The sequence below is a fragment of the Lynx canadensis genome, chromosome A2, assembly GCF_007474595.2.
Source record: "Lynx canadensis isolate LIC74 chromosome A2, mLynCan4.pri.v2, whole genome shotgun sequence".
Lineage (NCBI taxonomy): Eukaryota > Metazoa > Chordata > Mammalia > Carnivora > Felidae > Lynx > Lynx canadensis.
Window position 1 is genome coordinate 24823063 of NC_044304.2, and position 20305 is coordinate 24843367.

General features: G+C 42.7%; 1 protein-coding gene across 2 annotated transcripts in view; it reads right to left on the minus strand.

The window, feature by feature from the left end:
* The window catches only part of ARHGEF3 (Rho guanine nucleotide exchange factor 3), a 269708-nt gene that overhangs the window by 71724 nt on the left and 177679 nt on the right, over nucleotides 1–20305 (minus strand). The gene's annotated exons all lie outside the window — the stretch shown is intronic.

Consider the following 20305-nt stretch of genomic DNA (forward strand, 5'->3'; position numbering starts at 1 on the left):
GATTCTACCGAGGGTCTTTTCCTTCCGCGAGGCGGAGGCCCGAGGCCACCCGTGCAACGACTACCCCTCACTCCGGGAGTGGAAGAGGCGGCGAGTAGAGAGGAGACCCGGTGGAAGGAAAAGCCAGCATTTTAAAAGCCCATATTAAGAAGAGGTAGTATTCCGTCTTGCCTTATTCCCAGCAAGTCTCCACCCCCCACAGTTGTGTGGTTTTTTTTTTAATGAACATCTGAACGTCACTGGAGTGTATAGTCTATAAACAGTAATATGTGCCCACTTTAAGTTATATAGTCAGTTGAGTGTTGACAAATGTAAACACTCACGTAACCACTTCCACAATCAGGAAATGTATTTCCACCACTTCCAGAGACTTCCCTTGGGCGCCTTCCTCTGTACCCATTTTTAAATATGAAGAGGCTGATTAGTGGCTGTCAGCCGCTCACAAGGGCAGTCTGACAGGGTCTGTTCAAGATGAAGCTCTGCAGCAGGACCCGGTTGGCTATACCATGCCTTACTGGAGAACTACGTTGTAAATGTTCAATAGGTAATTCTAAGATCATTTGCTGCAGCCCAGTCTGGAACAGTAAAAAGCAAACAAGCAAAACCCCCAAACTGGAACCACTGTAATATCCATCAACAGGGAATGCTTGAATAAATTCTCCTCCCTATAAAACCCCACTCAGCAGCAGTCAAAAACAAGATGGGTCCAGGGTTGTGGCATGGAGAGATCTCCAGTGTATGTATCACATTCAGTTAAAGAACAATTGCAGAGTAAGCCCAATATTAATACCATTTGTGTTGAAAACACATCTACATAATACCATGTATTTTCTATAGCAAAATGTAGGTAAATACTATTGAAAACCATCCAGAAGGATGCACAGCAAACTTACAAGTCCCCTTGGGGCTAGGGGAGGCAATCCATGCCAGGTATACACCTGGAATTAAAGGCTGTAAAAGAGACTTTAAATTTATAGCCAATGTTCTTAAATTTTTTACAATAAAAATATATTTATGTGTTACTTGGGAAATTAATTTTTTAATATTAAAATGATCACTGTCTCAAAAGTTATTTTGTAGACTGCACTGTTGAAATCCCACCCCCTGGCCCCCATCAAAGTCATGACCACTGCAGGTGGTGGTCTAGGGAGCTGATGTCTTTTGTTTTGACTTCTTAGGTGTACAGGAGGTAATGGGAATGGAAATATCTAGACCTTGTTACAGTGTTCTCTGCTTCCAGCTAAGGCCAGAATCCCATTTCCACTTTCCAGGCAGGAAACCTCATGATACATAGATCTTTCATCCCAGGTACCAAACCCACACACCCTGGCACTAAATTCACCTACTTTCCTGCCCAGCTAGTGTGGACAAACTGCCTTCAGAAAAGAGAGAGTCTGGCCAGTTTTGCTAGCCCCGTTGTTGCCACATGTGTAAAGGAGACTCCTGAATTAGTGGGTTCCGGCTGAGATTGGAGAAAACACCTGGATTTTTTTTTCCCCTCAGATATACATACTCAAGCAGTGGGAAGGAGGTGATCGAACACGAGGTTTGCAGTGAGAAAGATGACCATGGACCACTGAGTTTTTCTACCTGTATTCCCGAACACAACTTCATTTCTTAACCCGGGCTGTGCTGATTGGGGAGCTTATGTAAGTGCTCCCTGTGAGCCTAACCAAGCTTGGTGGGGGCATGAAGGGAATGTCATCTCCAAAGGCACCCAACTAACACAGCCCCTGATTAATTCTGCAGCCAAAGGAGGGCCAGGAGAGGCAGTGACATGCCTCACTCAGGGCTACCCTGGCTGCTGAGGATATGAGCTGAAGCACATGCAGCTGCTCCTCATTCCCGTCTTCTTCCTGCTCCTCTGGCCCCTCAGGCCCACCATCTCAACAGGATGATCTGGCCAGCAACAGCCCCTTTGAGGATGAGCTTTGACAAGTTCGCTGGGCCTTATCCTCTAGTTGGGAAGTGCACCTCCAGCACTTGGTGAGAAAGAGTGACCTTAGCAAACTTCAACTGGTCCATTCACTGCGGGATCCTCAGGGCTGGGCAGGGAGTCTGGCATACCCTAAGCCCAGTGTAGCAGTACATAAACCCCATGGAAAAGTGGGTACTTCAACCTCAAGTTTAAGTACAACTATCATAGAGCAAAGAATAGTCATACTGGTTGATAGGAAGGCTGCTATATCCACTCTCTCTCATAACATTTTTTTTGCCCCTCCTCAAAAGATTTGGAACAATAAAAATCAATTAATATACATGGCCACAGAACATATGTGTAGCAAACTTCTGTGTTTTCTGCCAGATATGTTAGGCAGAGAGAGAGAGATAGAGATAGAAAGAGATTGCTAATGGCCGGTAATCATTTACATAGTGCTGAAAAAAAAAGCATAAGCCCCCAAATGAGAGTGAAAGGAAAGATGGGGACCTGGAGTTCCCTTGGCTTGTCAGATGCTTCTAAGCTTTTCAAAGCATGAATGTCTCACCACCATAAATAGGGCTCTGGTGTTTAAAGACATATATTTTTGGTACAATAAGGTCTGTAAACTGAAGCTGGCAATTTGGGGTATACACAAGCCATGTATGTATGTGGTCCTTGAGACATTTAAAATTTTTTCAAGGGTATTTTTGACTCCATGCAATGTCCACCTTGTGCCCTGACTTCAGAACCTCCCTCGTGTGTGGTGTACTGCTCCAACATTAGCAGCTTTGGGGTTTGGGTATTCTGCCTAGGATTCCAAACAGAGGTGTCTGTGACCAAAGACTTTGTCAGAAAGCAGGCTGCTCTACAGGATGGTTCCTAAGCACACTCCTGAGGCTGGTGTCAGAACTGAGGGAAGCCAGGCCAACTCTGCAGTGCTGCCCAGCTGAGTGGGCCCCAGGAGCCCGGCATTCCCTATCCTGCCTGTGTGTGTGTGTGTGTGTGTGTGTGTGTGTGTGTGTGTGTGTGTGTTTATGGGCTTAGGAACAACACTGCCCTAACAGTCAGCTTCACTCAAAGCAGTGGCACAAAGTGCTTTTCAGAACTCGCCTTTAGCACAACCCGTTATAATCCTATAAAACGCTTCACAGCCGGGCAGTGTTCCTTGCTAGCCAGAAGCCTGGAGACTGGAATAAAGAAGCCTGTTCTTCGTTTCCAGGAACAGTGCCAAGAGTGGGGCCTGCATTCTCGCCTGGGCCGAGTGGGGCTTGTTTGTGCTGCCGGTGGAGTGGTGGGCCTCCACACACAAGCCCACCACTGGTTATTAGCTCCTTTCAGAAGAGCAGACAGCCAGGCATGGCTGGGAGACCATCAATCAACTCCTCAAATCTCACTGCTGTGGCGGTGAGCACAACAGGCCAGCTTGAGGCTAAAACTTCAGAAGTTAGTGGTTGTGGAGACCTTCTCAGCCAATGGGACGATGCCTTGTCCTGTTACCATTACACTTAACATCAGAGTTAGTGGGTTCTTTTTCTCCTTAAAGGCTCATTCATTCATTCATTCATTCATCAAATATGAAAGAGTGTTCATTACAGAGCAGGTGCTCAATCAGCTACATTTCTCCCCTTTCTTCTCTTCCTATTCCTGAACCTCTGTGCCAGGGAGGTGTGTAATACACATCTGCTCAAGGAGTATGGTTGACTTTAAAACATGGCCTTTCAACTATAACCTCTGCAGCAAGGTGTGCATTTGCAGAAGGAGCTCAGGTGACAGCAGCCAATCCTCTACAGCCCAGCCTTCGAACACACGCACCTCCATCTGCTCCTTGGCATCTGGAACTATCTCTCCCACCCCTGCTGATCTCACACAGTCGTGTAGGTACATGTTGGATACACATGTGTACCAACACCTCCCCCTTCCCCCCTTCCATTTGGGCAACATTCCCAGCTAATGACTGAGCTCCCTCTCCTCTCTGCCGCTTCAGTCTTGATGAGAGAGGGGAGTCAAAAGCCTGAAAAAGTTCTGGCAGTGAATTCTGAGAGATCAGGACTGTGGTTTCCTGCCAGACGGGTAAAAATGGCACCAACAAAACACTGATAATATCCAAAATCATATCAGTATTATTACTCTCTGCCTGCCTGGGGTTGTGTCCACTGGCTGCAGGCTAGATTTATGAAAATATATCCCTGGATATTCTAAAGCTGGAAGACTTCATTCTTGCATTCACTTAAAGATCTCATTTTGTGAAACAAGTTTGAAAAACCGGTTAAGTGATACAATCTTTTTCTTTCTCCCAAGATAGAGCTAATCCTGTGGATTACCAGCTATAATGCAAAAATAATCAAGACTTTATGTTTTTTTAAAAGGGAATGAATATTTGTCTTGCCCTGATATACCACAGACAGGTACATTCCTCACCTCTAGTTCATTACAGCGGTGATTCTCACCTGGGGGCAATTTTGTCTCCCCGGTGACATTTGGCAATGTCTGAATACATTTTTTATTGTCATTGGGGTGGGGGTGGGGTCCTAGTGGCATCTAGTGGATAGAGACTCAGGATGCTGGCAGACATCCTATAATGCACAGGACAGCCCCTACAACAAAGAATTTACAGGTTCAAAATGTCAATAATGCTGCTGTTGAGAAAACTTGCATTAAAGAGAGAGGGTAACTGAAATATAGCATCAGGATAATCTGTTGGTTTTGACCTTAAGGATATTCTTGCTTCAGACCTCGACCACAAATGTCAGTTTGGGCATGGTGGAGCAAAGAAAAAATGCTTCAGTGCCAAGTTGCCTCAGAATATTGACATGCCTAGAATCTTTACCTGTTGCCCAAACCTGACACTTAACAAAATCACGTATTTCATAAAACACAAAAGGACAAGAAAACAAAAGATAGGGGAATAAAGGGTGGGGGACAGAAAACTGTCTTAAACTGCTACTGATATGAAAATGCACTTCAAACGATAAGTGAAAATGAAAGTTTCAATGAAAGATAATACTTGAAGAAGAAATCAGAGAGGAGGAAGAAATGTTTCCAAGTTTGGTCTTTCCCAGGAAAACCTTCACCACCATATTTAATTGTTTTGGGGGGCAGAAACTCAAACTCAGTGATGAAACAAAAATCCCAAGGGATTCAATTTACTATCTTTTTGTTATATGGCATTTCTGACCACACAGCATGTACGATTGGAAACCTGTCTTCACTCATTTGTAGTAAGAATCCTGACTTTGTCCAATTTGAGCTGATTACTATCAGCAGGCTTGTTTTGCTTATAGAATTTAAGCCAGTCTTTAGAACACTTTCTGTATGCTACTATAGGGTCTTTGAACTTTATGGGTAGTCTGAATTTGTTTGAGAGTATTTCATATCTTTTGACCAAGAATTCAATAAATTTGTTACGCTCCAAAAATATTTATTCCCCTTAGACTATAGCTAATGTTATGTGTTATACAGGTTTTCTACACTAACCACTGCATGGAGAAACTGTTGTCTAAAATATGTACATTCTAGTTTTGGATAGTAGAACTGTTTTCCATCAACTACAAACTCAGAAATCAAAGTACCATATTTCACCAAACCTAAGATGCCAAAGACTGTAATATGTGCTATTATTTTATGTATTACCAAGAAAGAAAAATGTTGCCAATTAAATTATAACATGTGATCAATTATAAGATATATCCTAATTCTAAAAAAATTAAAATGTGGGAGAAATGTATAAAATGTGTATATCAATGATAGCAGTATTCATATCATCTGGCCAGGATTTGAAAAATTATACATTTATGGAAATGTGACTTCTGGGAATTCAGGGGCATTAATGCCAGACACCACCTGTAGTGAAATAAAGTGAGAAGCTTATCAAATCCATACCTGGGCCCCACTTTGGGTCTACTGAATTGGAATCTTCATCAATGGACTCTAGAAATTTGAATTTTTGATAAACCCTCTCAAAGTGCATCGAATAGCACAGTGGTGTGAGTTAGAATTATCAGCCGGCTCCCAAATGAGCCTGCCCACCTCCCCTATTCCAGGAATATTCTGAACCACAGATTCTCAGGCCGGAGGTGCCCAAGGGTAGTTAGCCCAATGGTTATAGCATCAAAATCCTGAGTGGGCATGGAGAGCTGCTTATTTGCTCATCCAGCTATTCAACGTTGGATAGCCTGCATCCGTATGGGTGCATCAGGGATACAATGAAAAATAAACAAGTTCACACTCCGAGTAAACTACTAACTAAGCCACCCACCAGGAGACATGTTCTGGCTCTTAGAACTTGATTTACAATCTGGTATCCAGAGTTTCAATTAAAAACATGCTTATCTTCATGGCCAGGGGACATGACTGCATTTAAGCTTTTAAAAAATTAGCTGTAGCAGTAGAGAATGGGAGGAGGGCAGTTGGCTTGAGATGTTTACTTGAAAAAGACCTGGGGCAGGAGAGAGGGGGGTACAGGGAGGAGAGTAGTGTGTGTAGAAGACCTTAATTAGAGAATGAGTTCAATGAGCAGAAGCAGACCTGGGGACTCCTGGCAAGCTTGTTTGTGTCTCACTCATGTGGTACGAGCAGAAGTCGTCTGGTGCGTGTTAGAGAGCAGCCCATTAGCTAACATGTTCCTTATGCCGTGGGCGTCTGACAACACTATAGATGGGACAGAGGGTGCAGGTTCACTGGGTTCTTTGGTTAAGTGGGAGGTGAGTTCTGCTATGTTTGAATTTTTCCATATGACATTCAAAACCAAGTTCAGCAATTCAAGTCTCACATGCCCACTATTCTGACTGACTGACTTCTTGGCAACAGAAGGCTGAACAAAAGTACAGTCTTCTAGTTCACCAACTTTTACTGCTGCATGATCACTTAGTTCTTTGGCATCATAAGAACAACCACCAAATGGCTTCCTGGATAATTCCTCTCATCCAAGGCTATCCTAGATTCCTAGGTTGGGGAGCCCTTGTTCTGTGCTCCCCAGCACTGAAGACCTCTCTTTCCCCAACACTCACCCAGCTCCTAATGACTGATTCCTCCACCACCTGACAGTGAGCTACAGGGGCACAGGGACCGTTATCTATCTCTCTCACAGTAGTGGCTCAGCTCCTTCTAGCATGTGTCAGCATGATCCATATTTGTTAAAATGAAAACTAAATTGAAATAGGGCTAATCAAAGAAGCTGTCAGGGAATAGGTGAATCCAGAGAAGAATTTTTGCAATAAGGAACATAGCATATATCAAGTTTCTGTGATGGGACCAAGAAATCATATGCAGAGTACCAAAATGGGCTGTTAAAAATTTTTTTGAGAAGTAGACATGGGTAGACATTTTTCTTGAGGAATCCAAAACTCACTGAGACCACTTTGAGAGATGGTTCCTGCAGTATAAGCTCTGAGGCTGTCCTGGATGTTACTGAGAGCTTTCAGTTCCCTCTGTTTTTTTACACATACCTGGCAATTTACACTAATTCCTGAACAAGGTAGACTTGCCAGGGGGACTGAAACTGGTGGCAAAGGATGTCAAATAGTCCATTTTCAGGGGTACCTTATAACATGCTCATCTGTCATTTTCTTGCCCCCCAGAGGCATTTTCTTCCTTTTCCTTCTGTACGTTTGTGATTCCAGGTTAAACTGTTATTTTTTCTATTCAACTTGCCATGCCCATATCTAGTGTTGTTTATATTGGGACTTTGTTCTCTTGAGTTGGGCCTTGAGGGGCTGACTTTGGAGGGGGAGGGGAGGTTTTTGCCTGGTGTTTCTGCAAGATTAACCATGGTGTTAAAGTTCCCAGGCTGATGTGAAATTATGGCTCAAGGACTTTTTTATCCAAAGAGGCCAATGGGGGAAGAAGGAAATTTCTTCGCCAGCTGCTCTAACAAGGGAGGGTATTGCTCTTCCCCTCTGGGCGTCCTAACCTGGAGTCTTACAAGAGATGCCTTGAGAGCCCATTCTAGTTTTGACACGGTACATGGGAAACAAAATTCATCTGTTCGGGAGTGGGAGGAAGGGAGGGAGGAAGGTAAGAGAGAATTAAAATTGTAAAGCCAACATCACGTGGCTTCCTCCTTGAACTTTAATAACCCAGTGCTGTCTGCAGGCCCAGAAAAACCAAATGCAATGGGTAAATTCAAGGGTTGCTCTGGTGCCAGGAAAGTGCAATAAGACATAACTTTTACAAGGTAAGCAATGAATAAATGCCCTGCAGGAGCAAAACAGCTTTTAACATCTCTGAAGTTGGCAGCCAAGTGCTTGAAATATTGGTCCAGTGCATCCAAAATGCACAACAGATAGGACCACCTTATTTAAGATGAAGTCATACTCCAGGAGAAACACTAGCTGGATAGGCTGGGTTTTTATGATTGACGGTAGGATGGGAATTCGATCAGTATTTTCCTTGCCACAGCAAGATCCATTTTTGGGCACGTTAGAGATATGCCACATTTTGGGCAAATTTTCTAGAATTTTGTAAAGGGAAACATTTCTGCAGACTACCTTGGTTTCTGAAAGAGCCATCTTTCTGTCTGGGTCAGGGAGGGATCTTATTCTGTCCCTTATGCTGTTATCGAGAAGATCTGAAACTCCAAGTCTTCATTTGGGTTCTGCTATCATAAAATGAGGTTCGGGGTGTCTCATTACGCTTTATCCCCAGAAGTGTTAAAGGAAGTGCCTGTCACCAACTCAAAAATAAAAATGAAAATGATGCTGGCAGGGCTCAAAAACCAAAGGGATCAGCATTTTGCTTCAGTTTCCTGTTCATAAAACTTTATAAAAACAACCCACCCATTAAAGAAAAAAAAACCCACAACAATAGCTCATTATTCTTAAACGCTTGCCTCATGCCACTCTGAAATTAGGTGCCATCACGTTTCCTGAGTTATGGGCTCCAAACACCACATCCCTTTCCTCCCTTCCTCGTCCCCACCCCACCTGGCATCACTCCTGAATTTAGACACTTCAGTTTACGAGCTCAGCAGAAAGAGGCCAGCACTCTCCCTCCTACCTGTCCAGAGGAGGCCAAGCATCTGTACCAGCTGGAAGCAGGAGTAATGGAGCCTTCCAAATTAATTTCCATTCCCTAAAGAAACTTTTAATATGGAAGGTGCAAAGTTACAAAGTGAGGGGAAAAAAATACGTACAGACTGCTCCAGTAAACTGAAAAATAATTACACACGCATTACCTTGTGACATTAATTTTTGAAGAATAAGAGATTCCCCTTCTACCCTGGCTCTACAATACAACTTTATGGAATTCTGAACACCCCATTCTTCAGTTCCTGGTAGAATAGGAAAATACAAGCTCTAGAATAAGAAGCCTAGAGGCAAGTACCAAGTTTTCCACTTGCTAACTCTATGACTTTGTACAACTTATTTGCCATGCCAAACCTCTGTGCCATCAACTGCAAAATGAGGCTATGAGACTTTCAAGGCTTTTATGAGATAAAATATATGAATAGTTTCATGAGATAATACATATGTCAGCATTCTAGGCACAAAATAAGCACATAATCCATATTGTTATTAACCTTCCTCCTCTCTTTTTTCTCAATGAATCAGAGAGGAAAAGATGGGATTTGGGGATATTTTCTACTTTTATTGCTTCCAAAGGGGTTAATGATTCTTTCCTCTAAATCCATGATTTCAAGTATTGATTTAACCATGGAGCATATATAAAAGCAGTGACACAGTGAAGAGCGAACTGACGTAAATTTGAAGATGTGGGATCCAATTCTGGTTCTACCTCTAAATTTGCTGTGTGACCTTGAATAAGTCAAGTAAACTCAGTGAGGCCCAGTTTCTTGAACTAAAAAATAAGGTGATTTAAACACAGATGCTTATCTTCTGTGGTTCTATAAAACAGCAAAGACCAAAGTGTCTATGAAATACTGCCTCAATTTTATGTTGTTTTATTTCAGGAAAGAAAATAAAACTGATATTATCTTGTACTGATGAAACCATCCTTATCTAAAATCAGCAGCCTTGCTGTAGTCAGCCCAGAATGGTAATATTTTATATGGGTTCATCAGAAAATTCAGCTTGGGGCGCCTGGGTGGCTCAGTCAGTTAAGTGTCTGACTTCGGCTCAGGTCGTGATCTCAGGGTTCATGGGTTTGAGCCCTACATCAGGCTCTGTACTGACAGCTTGGAGCCTGGAGCCTGCTTCAGATTCTGTGTCTCCCTCTCTCACTCTCTGCCCCTCCCCCACTCGCATCTCTCTCTCTCTCTCTCTCTCTCTCTCTAAGATAAACATTAAAGGAAAAAAGCTTTCTTGGGGCACCTGCGTGGCTCAGTCAGTTAAGCATCCAACTCTTGGTTTCAGCTCAGGTCATGATCTCATGGTTTCGTGGGTTCGAGCCCTATATCAGGCTCTGTGCTGGCAGCATGGAGCCTGCTTGGGATTCTCTGTCTCCCTTTCTCTTTGCCCCTCCCCTGCTCATGCTCATGCTCATGCTCTGTCTCTCAAAAATAGATTTAAAAAATAAAAAGAAAATTAAGCTTGGCATCCTCATTTGCCAGGAAATGCATCGAAGAATAAAGGTTCTTTCAATACCAAATGGTCAAGAAAGCAAAGTTTAAACCGAGGTAAGATCAACTATGAGCAAACAAAACAAAAGAAAAACCCTGAAAGGGAAATGGAGCTACCTTATAAACGGGATGGAACAGGCCTGAAATATACCACTGCTACTTAAAAATAGGTACTGGGCTGTATGGTGCCTGTGTTATCTGTACAGCAACATTTGGTTCCTACTGTGTCCTCTTCCTACAGGCCTGTTATGACTAGGAGAGCTGTCTGTTCCTTCAGTGACCAAGTCTTGCTGCCTCGTGAATTTTCCCCAGTCATAACTTCCTTTCTGCTCCTCGGGTAGGCTGCTGACATCCAAGTGGAAGGACCACAGCCAGTTCTGTTCTGGATGCAACACACAGATGGCTGCTGGCATGTGGTGCGGAGTACCAGGAGCTTCAAGGCTGAGGGCTCTGTGTACCGCAGGCCAAGCTTCTGATGCAAAATATTGACATTGATGTCACCCATTTACAAAGATCAAAACCAAAGGGAAAGCTACATTGCAGCAACTTCTAAACAATGCCCTCTAAATAAATGGAACCAGATGTACTCAGTAAATCATAAGCTTCATTAGTCTTTAACATCAGTGTCTCCCACTTAACTGTAAGCTCCATAAGGTCAAAAATCATGACTCTTTTGTTCAGGGTTCTAGCCCCAGTGCTGAAAGATGCCTGGCAAGTGCCAGGAACCCAACAAATGATGACCTTAGCTAATGTGCGCTGAGAGTTTGCTCTCTGCCAGGCACTGTTTCTTGATGCTACATGACATATCTCAGGTGATCCTCACAAGAATCCAATGAGGTGGGTCCTTCTATGAAGGGAGTTCAACTTGCCCAAAGTCACAGAGCTGGTAAGTGGCAGAGCTGGGGTTCAAATGCAAGTACCTTGCTTCCAGAACCTTCAGTTCCAATCATGAAGTGGAACATTAATTATTTGCAGGTCATTTGCAACTTATTTGTCCTGGTACCAGAGACTATGATGATGAGGGTCAAGGATTCAAGTCTATATAATATGATTAAAAGAATATCAAACAAGAGTTAGGAAACCTAGGTTCAAATCTTAGCCCTGGACTCCTACACTGACTTTGGTCAAGTCCTATGACTTCTTGGCTCACTAGTTTCCCCTCCTGGTAAAAGAAAGAAAGAAGGTGGATGGCCACTTAGACCCTGACAATTGTAAATCCCAAGTGCTAAAGTCACCACAGACATAATCTCACAGCCAGACAACTGCAGGTGACACAAGTGTGCCTCTCCACCTTCCAGTCTTCAACATCTTCAACTGTTGGAACAATCAAACAAGTTACTCAATCTTTCAGAGCCTCAGAGCCTTCATCTGCAATTAGGACATAATAGCACCAACTTCAAAGGGTGGAGGTAAAGATTAGAGAGAATCCAGGTAAGAGGCTAACACATAGTAGTAATTTTATAAACAGTAGCTAGGTTTATTATGGTCCCAAAGAGAGCTGGGAGGCAAGTCTGGAAGAGGAAAGAATCTCCTTAAAGCCCGGGAACCAACCAACCAGCCAGCTGAAAACACATCATTGAAACAAAGCTGTTTAAATAATTTCTAAGAGGAGAGTACACGTTTGCCACATCCACAGCTCAAAATTTCCATATTGCATTCTCTTTCCAAAAAATGGAGTAACACAGACAGATGTCAGTTAACTTCCGACAGAACAAAAAGGAACCACTGTGATCTGGTTGAGTTCACATGTGAGTGCTAAAATGCTAGAAAATAATTTGCTTTACACCAGACTGTGACAAGGATGTGACATGTATCATCTTACAGAGTCCTCACAACCTGCTGAAGAGGGTACTTTCTCTGTTTTATAGATGATGGTATAGAGGTTCAGAAAGGCTAAGTAACTTGCTCAAGGTCACACAGCTACTAAATATCCACACCAGAACTTAGTCTTCTCAGGACACTAGTGGTCTTCACCCCACAGCTGCATCCCCTCCCCAAGGATGGACTGTTGTTGGCTTCAGTGTGCCTTTAGGCCACAGAGCAGCGATCCTTGTCCCCAGCATGGACAGGTGGCTTTATAGGCAGCACACGTGTGCAGGCTCAAGAAACCTTTCAGTCCCTGTTTACCCACAGACTCACAGCAGCTGCGGACAAATTATTTGACTTTTCTGGGTCCCGTTTTGATCAAACCGAACGTAATGGATTAGAGTTTTTCAACGTTTTATTTTTATTTTTGGGACAGAGAGAGACAGAGCATGAACGGGGGAGGGGCAGAGAGAGAAGGAGACACAGAATCGGAAACAGGCTCCAGGCTCTGAGCCATCAGCCCAGAGCCTGACGCGGGGCTCGAACTCACAGACCGCGAGATCGTGACCTGGCTGAAGTCGGACGCTTAACCGACTGCGCCACCCAGGCGCCCCTGGATTAGAGTTTTTCAATCCAAGTCTCGTGGAACATTGACCGCTTACATTTTATACCTAGGGAGTTAGGGCAAAGGAGCCCAGACATGAGTGGTGCTCTGTCTGATTTCCTGGGTGGGGGAAGCAGTGGAATACATCTGTCAGCAAACCAGAACTGGGTGGCTCCACAGTTTCCTTTCATCGTGAAGATAATGAAATTCTACTGAATGTTACGTGATAGGGAAAGAGAAAGGGGAAGAGAGAGACTTTCAGTAATCAGGGGGGCTGGGGTGGCAGGAGGTTCATTTGAAACTGTTTACATAGTAACCACAATGAACATACTTAGGTCTTAAGCTTACTCAGGGTGCTTTGGAGGTGGGGAGCTAGTGGAGGTAATGGGAGGGAAGCTACATCCTTCCTCTTGAACCGACCACCACGGCACACAGCAGGCACTCAGTAGACGCTGGCAGAATTGAATTCAAATGAACACAGACTTGGATCAAACTGATAGAAGTTGAGCTGCTGCAGATGAAGGACTGTGTCAAAAAATGCTAACAATTTCTTTCCCTTGTTCCTAGCCACCCACTCCACCGTAAGCCAGTTTCAATCTCAAGATCAGTTCTTGTCCGTGTGAATGAGCGCACCTCTTCCCGCGGGATAACTGCAGGGGAGCCCTCCCTCTGCCTCTATCCCACGTTCTTGGAACCTGAACAAAGGTGAGCTGTCTGGGAGCGAAAAAATTCTTCTTGTTTTCATTTGTGTCCTTGCCCAGGGCAGTGACAAATAGTGTTTCATAAGTTTCCAACTTACTTTAGAGCTCAAAGGATAAAGTGCTTTCACAAGAAAGACAAGAGAGGAAAGAAGGGAAGAGAATTAAAACAACACAATATATATATATAATTATATATATATATTTATATATAATTTATACATATTAAGATATTTATATATAATTATATATATTTATATATAATTTTTACATATATATTTATATATGTAACTTATATATTTATATATTTATATTTATATAATTTTATTCAAGTAGCAGAGTCTTTTCTTCCCAGGAAAGGTGACAGTGTGCTACAGTCAGACCTAGAGATACCTGGAGATACTCTGGAGATACCAGGAGTAGCTGGTAACTCAAGGAGTTCCTTTTGTACATTTATTCTAAAAACAAAATTTCAGAGTAAGCTCAGGTCTTCTGATTTCCAGCTGATGTTTCTCCCATGAAATCAAGTTGCCTCATGAGCCATGTTCCCATGCCACAAAAAAGGCTAGCACGTAATAGGTGCTCTGTTAATATTTGTTGAATAAATTAAAGAACAAAGGACAGAAAAAGTCTCAGAAGATAAGTACGGAAGGCCGTCAACATGAGTGGAGGGATTGGCTGACATTTAAAAAGTCTTGGGTACCTTTGAACTCAGGTCCGGAATAGCCCCTCCCTATACTTCTCTGCCTTTCAGACGTCACCAGACATTCAAATCCTAGACCAAGGTTTTCTTCTCAGAAGCCCTCCCAGATCAACCCAGCCCACAGGGTTCCTTCTTTGGATTTCTTTCTTTCTTTCTTTTTTAAGTTTATTTATTTTGAGAGAGAGAGAGTGCATGCAAGTGGGTGGGGAAGGGGGTGGAGAAGGAGCAGAGAGAGAGAAAGAGAGAGAGAGAGACTCTAAGCAGGCTCCACACGGTCAGCAGTGTGGAGCCCAATATGGGTTTCAAACCCACAAACCGCGAGTTCATGACCTGAGCCCAAATCAAGAGTCAGACATTTAACTGACTGAGCCACCCAGGTGCACCCCTTCTTTAGATTTCTAACAACCCTTATTACTACCACTTATTAACCATGTTCTGTCAGGTGGCAACTTCTGAAATTACTTAACCATCTATAGCCTTACAGGTACCTTTTCTGGTGATCTCTTCACCTAGAACTGGAGGGTAGGGCCTGGCCTGCCCACACCTACCTCTGGATCTGTTTTTAGGGCACTGGAACAATGAAAGAATGACTTCCAGAACAATGAGTTGCTACAACTTGAGTATTTTTAAGCTAATATAATCACCAGTTCCTATATTAAACTTCTTCCAACTAGTTTAATGGTCAACAGAATCTTTGAGCTGTTCTTCTAGTGCCAGGGAGGCCAGTAAAAACTGCATAAGACTCTACTCAGGGAAAGACTGTAAGGGGGTACTGTCCCCTCAAAATACCCCATTAAAATTAAGGAAGGTATTTATCAAACCTCCAGATCCACCTACCTACCAGTTTACTGAAAATAGGAGGGAAAAAAAAGTTAAGCTGCACTATGAGAAAGCCATCACCAAAACCAGGACAAAAAACATTCCACAAGACAAATGATCTGATTTCTCCAACAAATCATGGCAGGGAAAGCTGGGAGGGGGAAGTTTTACAGAGTAACGATCATAAGAAACAGGTGAACCATGTTGGGATCCTGATTCAAACAGGCCCTCTTTGATTAAGAGTCACATACTCTATCTACTGAGCCAGCCAGGCACCCCTCCCACCCCCCCCCCCCAAACGGATCTCTCTGAGACAAATTAACAAGAATTCCTTCATTATCACTGAAGAAGATGCAGTCCAAAGGCAAATTTGAATTTGGGGAAATCTGATTTTGGACCGAATATTAGATGATGTGAAGGAATTCTTGTTAGTCTTGTTAAGTGGGATGAGGCTTGGGGATTATGTTAAAAGAAAAAAAGTCCTTATCAGGTAGAGACATACACCAAAGTTCTGACAACTGAAATGACACGATGCTGAAAACGTGGTGCGGAGAGACTGGGAAGAGGTTAGCCATTGTTGATTCTGGATGCTGGGTGAGTAGAGGTGCTAATTATACCATTCTCTCTACTTTTCTAATGTGGGCAGATCACAAGGTGTTGTGTCTAACACACTAAATTGCCCAACTTAGCAAATGATAGTTTCCAGTGCTGATGAAGGTATAGTGAAATGGCATACTTGGAATTGTGGGTGACAGTGGAAATGACCATGATATCGAGAGATATCAACATCCACCAAGAGCAATATAAATATGCAGATGTCTCAGCCCAGTTTTCCTACATGTGTTAATTTACCAAATGAAAATAACGCAAAAGAAAATATTTTCAGTGCATTGTCATTTAATAGTGACTAAGGAGAGATAATAAGACTAGCTATTGAATATGGAGAATGTACTATGTGCCGGGAACCATACTAAATGCTTTATATACATCAAAACAACCCTTTGAGGAAAGTATCATTTTTCTCCTGGCTAGTCTCCAAGATGGCACAGCTAAGAAATGGCAGAACAGGAAATCGGGTCAGGTTGGCTCCAGGGCCCACATTTTCTAGTCCTGTGCTAAGTTGCCCTGAAATCCAAGTGTTGGACAACAGGGCATGTTTAATTAAATTACAGGACATCCAGTGTAAGCAGTAGGAAGTTACTAATGAAGTCAAGCAACACAAAAAATGCTAAGCTAAAAAAAAGCAAGGGTGAAAGCCATTTATTAGAGCACCTACATAGTATGTATACATGTGGAAAGGCTGGCAGGGAAAACACACACAATAGAAATCATGGTTGTATCAATTATGCACCGTGTGGTGTGGTTATGTTCTTTTATAATGAAAACATTGCAGGGGAGAACAGTGAACCTAGGTGGGTAATAACTACAGGTAGAACCAAGGCATTTGGTAAATGGTGTTGCCATAAATATTGTAAACCATCAGTTTCTTCAAATCAGGTTTTTTTTTTGTTGTTTCTTCTTTGGAAGCCTACCAAGAGTAAAGGAAGAAATATTTCTCTCCTCCCTCAAATATTTTTCCAATGACCTCTGCTAGGAATTCACCTACTTTGATCAGGAAGCAAGAATCATCCCATAGTTTCCCCTTGCAGCAGATGCTGAATAAAATGTTACAGTATAAGACGGATGTCTTAAACATATCACAAGAGAAAAAAAGAAAAGACAGCTTAAATGAATTTATAAAGGATTGTTTTACGATCGAGGTTCCCTCTGAGTCTTGTGAAATCCTCTCACAGGTCATTTGTTATTAGCAAAGCACCAGAAGGCAGGAGATGCACTTCTTATCAGAGTCCAGTCCAGGCACATCCCAACTGCATCTAAGGGACTGCTAATCACCTCAGAATCCCATGCCACGGCTCAGCATCCTGGACTCATTCTCCTCCTCCCCCTCACCTTCCCTGGACAGACATATCCGACCAGCTCCCAGGGACAAGTTCACTGTGAGATTATGTATGTGGAAATGCTCTGGAATCTATAATAGCTCTACAGATGGGAGGTTATTCTGATTAAAAACCTGATATGTGCCCTTGTGTGTTTCTTCTGCCATAAATGAATTCCAGATATGTCCCTTGGGGAGGAGAAAGAACAACTAACTAGTTCTCAGGTTATTTTAACGGCCAGAATCAGGGTTGCCATAAATAATCAACCTTTTATGATGAAGCTTCTGCAGCTGCCAGGGGGATCATTATCACCTGAAAAAGGCACTAATCTGTGAGCCAAGCCACGTGACTAGGTGTGATTCTATGTGGTATTCGTCAGTACCTGTCACCAAGATAACAGCTTAATCTTGAATGGAGGAGGCAAGCATATTTTAGAGAAAGGCCTGCAAGAGATTCCCCTTTAAAGAGCTAAACAAAGAGAAAAGATCTCGGGGAAAAGAATGAAAACAAAACGGGCCAGACAGCCAGCTGGAAGAGAAGACTGAGCTAAAGCCACCGACCCTTCAGGGAGTTAGCACAACTTTTGTGGGAGATTATGGAAAAGCTACTGTTTCAAAGCCTCTGGACATCAGAGGAAAAAACACAAAGGAGAGTTTGCCGAACAGAGAGCTTTAAACAATTCAAGTTCAAACAAACAGAATTCCAGGAATTAGGAACAGAGGAAATTGCAAGGTGCTTTGCAAACCATTGCAAAGAAAAGGATGTTTAACTATTGAATGTCAGTGATAAAAATAAAGATCTTGTGGTGGTGGCGGTTATTTTGGAGGGGGAGGGGTGAGGTCAAGAAATAATAATAGTAATTGTAATTGTGATAATCAATGATTATATGACTGGCAGCTGGCCTTTTCTGAGCATTTCTTAGGGGCAACACTGTGCTGAGCACTTTGTAAACTTCATCTCTTTTAATCCCCACGACAGCCCTGTGAGCTCAGGCCTAACTCATGACCCCTTCGGAGATGAGGACTTGAGGCTCAGACAGGCTCCACAACATCTTTGAGGTCACAGTGGCAGGACTGTGATTCAAATCCAGATTTGCTTAAAAACTCAGCCTTTGAACCATTTACACACAGGTATATAATTACCAGATCTCACACACCAGACTATTTTTAAAGATTATTGACAATTATAAAATTCAGAGGTGATGGCCAACTTGGTCAATGTCCTGGCTACTTGCCTTCCTTCTTAAAATGAAAAGAAAGAAATACTATTCAGTTCATTTTAGCAATTGCAAATGTTTTCTGGGAAATGTGGGAGGAAAGCAATTGGAGAAATCTGGGAAATTTTTCTTTATTTGCGGTCTATCATTATTAAGAGCTAATTATATACCAGGATTCTCAGAGTAGAACACATTAGCAGCATCACTGTTCAAAGATTCTTCTAACAACCCAGTGTTCACCTATAAAAAGGGAATGAAACCTCGTGAGGTTGACAAGGTCAGGGTTACACAGCTAGCTAATTGCTGAGCACTGTTAGGAACCCATATGCTGGAATCCAGCAGCCTGAGTCTGAATCCTGATTCTACTACTCATTGCTCTGGGATCCTGCATGAGTAAATCTTTCTGAGCCTCAGTTTTCTTACCTATAAAATGGGGATGAAAACAGTTCATAGGGCTATTGTGAGGACTGAATGAGATAATGCACGGGAGGCCTAAGGGACAGCCAACAAAGTAGCCAGATGGCTTCATTTACAAAGACCCCTGCACTTCATGCCATGTTCTTCATAATGCGTACAAATTCAGGTGTGGCATGAGTAAATGTCATTTGCAAAAGCACCAAATTAAGAATCTTGCCCAATTCAAGACCTTGTTCTTCCCCCAAGCCATAGTCAGCGGTGGGGAAAGGGACACACTGTTTCTGTAGTTCTCTTCTGCTGGGTTTTGGTATTTAGTAAACATTGATGACACAATGGTAGCTTTCCCAACAAATTCCATTAGAATCTCAGAAACCCATCATCAGTAATAGACAGGTGGCAATGTTTTTTGTTTGTTTAGTTTTATTTTGTCACACTGGTGAGAAGTGGCAAAAGCTATTGCTCTGGATTATCACATGACAGCAACCCAGGAAGCCTTCATTTTTATGGGTTTAACCAGGTCCAACTGTTCCAGTCATGACTTTTCATTGTTTATGTTGTTGGCACCTGAAGTCAATTCTTCAAGGGCTCTGAGGACAGAAGGCTTATGCTGTGGGGCAATCTGGGGCTTTGACTCACTCAGCATCAGTTCCTCCCTTTTCTTTCATTTTCTCTGGGGAAATTGCCCCCCTCTCAGTGTTTGTGGTTTTAATGAGACTGAACCCACTGTCAGTCCCCTCGGGAATATGTATGACTCAGGACAGGCCAATCAGCAGCCCCTTCTTTCTGATCACAGTGATTGGTCCAGGAAAGGCATGAGACCCAGTCCTGGGATTTTTGCAGGAAGAACTGGGCAAGAAAGTACCTGTAAATGAGAAGGGGGTAAGCTTAGAGATGTTGGTGGCTATATTTCTAACAGGAGAGAAGAACATAACTGAGAATGGAGGCAACACAGAGAAATATAAGCTGAGAGGTGGAGAGAGAAATTTCTGAGGAAAATTCGCACTTAGATCCAGCCATGCCTGCAGCCATAACTACTGGACTTTTCTGTTACATCAGCGTAAATTCCTTTTCTACTTAAAGGAGTTTCAGTTGTGTTTCTGTCACTCGGAACTGGAAGAGTTTTTATTCAAATGCATACAAAAAGGTCTTTACCATATAAATGAGAATAGCACTTGCCTTCTTTCTCCCATGTATTGTTCAGGATTTATATTACATATCTAAGTCTTGCTTCCCTCAGTAAGATTCTAAGTTTCCTGAAGCCAGGAGACAAGTGTGACAACCCACTGATAAACTATTACATTTTGCCAAAACCAAGCCTAGGATGGCTGTGGAATCATTTTATAACAACATCAAAGATAAAAAAGCAGGAAAATGTTAAGGAGGTTTTTTACAGGTGAAGTTTTAGAAACTGATGGCATGAGGAGTCAGAGGTCTCATAAGTGTCCGAAGCTGCCTCCAGAAGTTTTATTTGTATGATTGTTATCTCCTGAGCCTCCCACTACCCTGCACTTGACCATCTCAGTGGACAGGAAAACCCTTACTTAAGCTTCAGGCTAGAGTCCTAATTAGAATGTAACAGTTTCCTACTTATCACTTGTAACATTAAAAAACATTCACTCACTCACTCACTCACTCACTCACTCACTCACTCACTTATAGACAGAGTGTG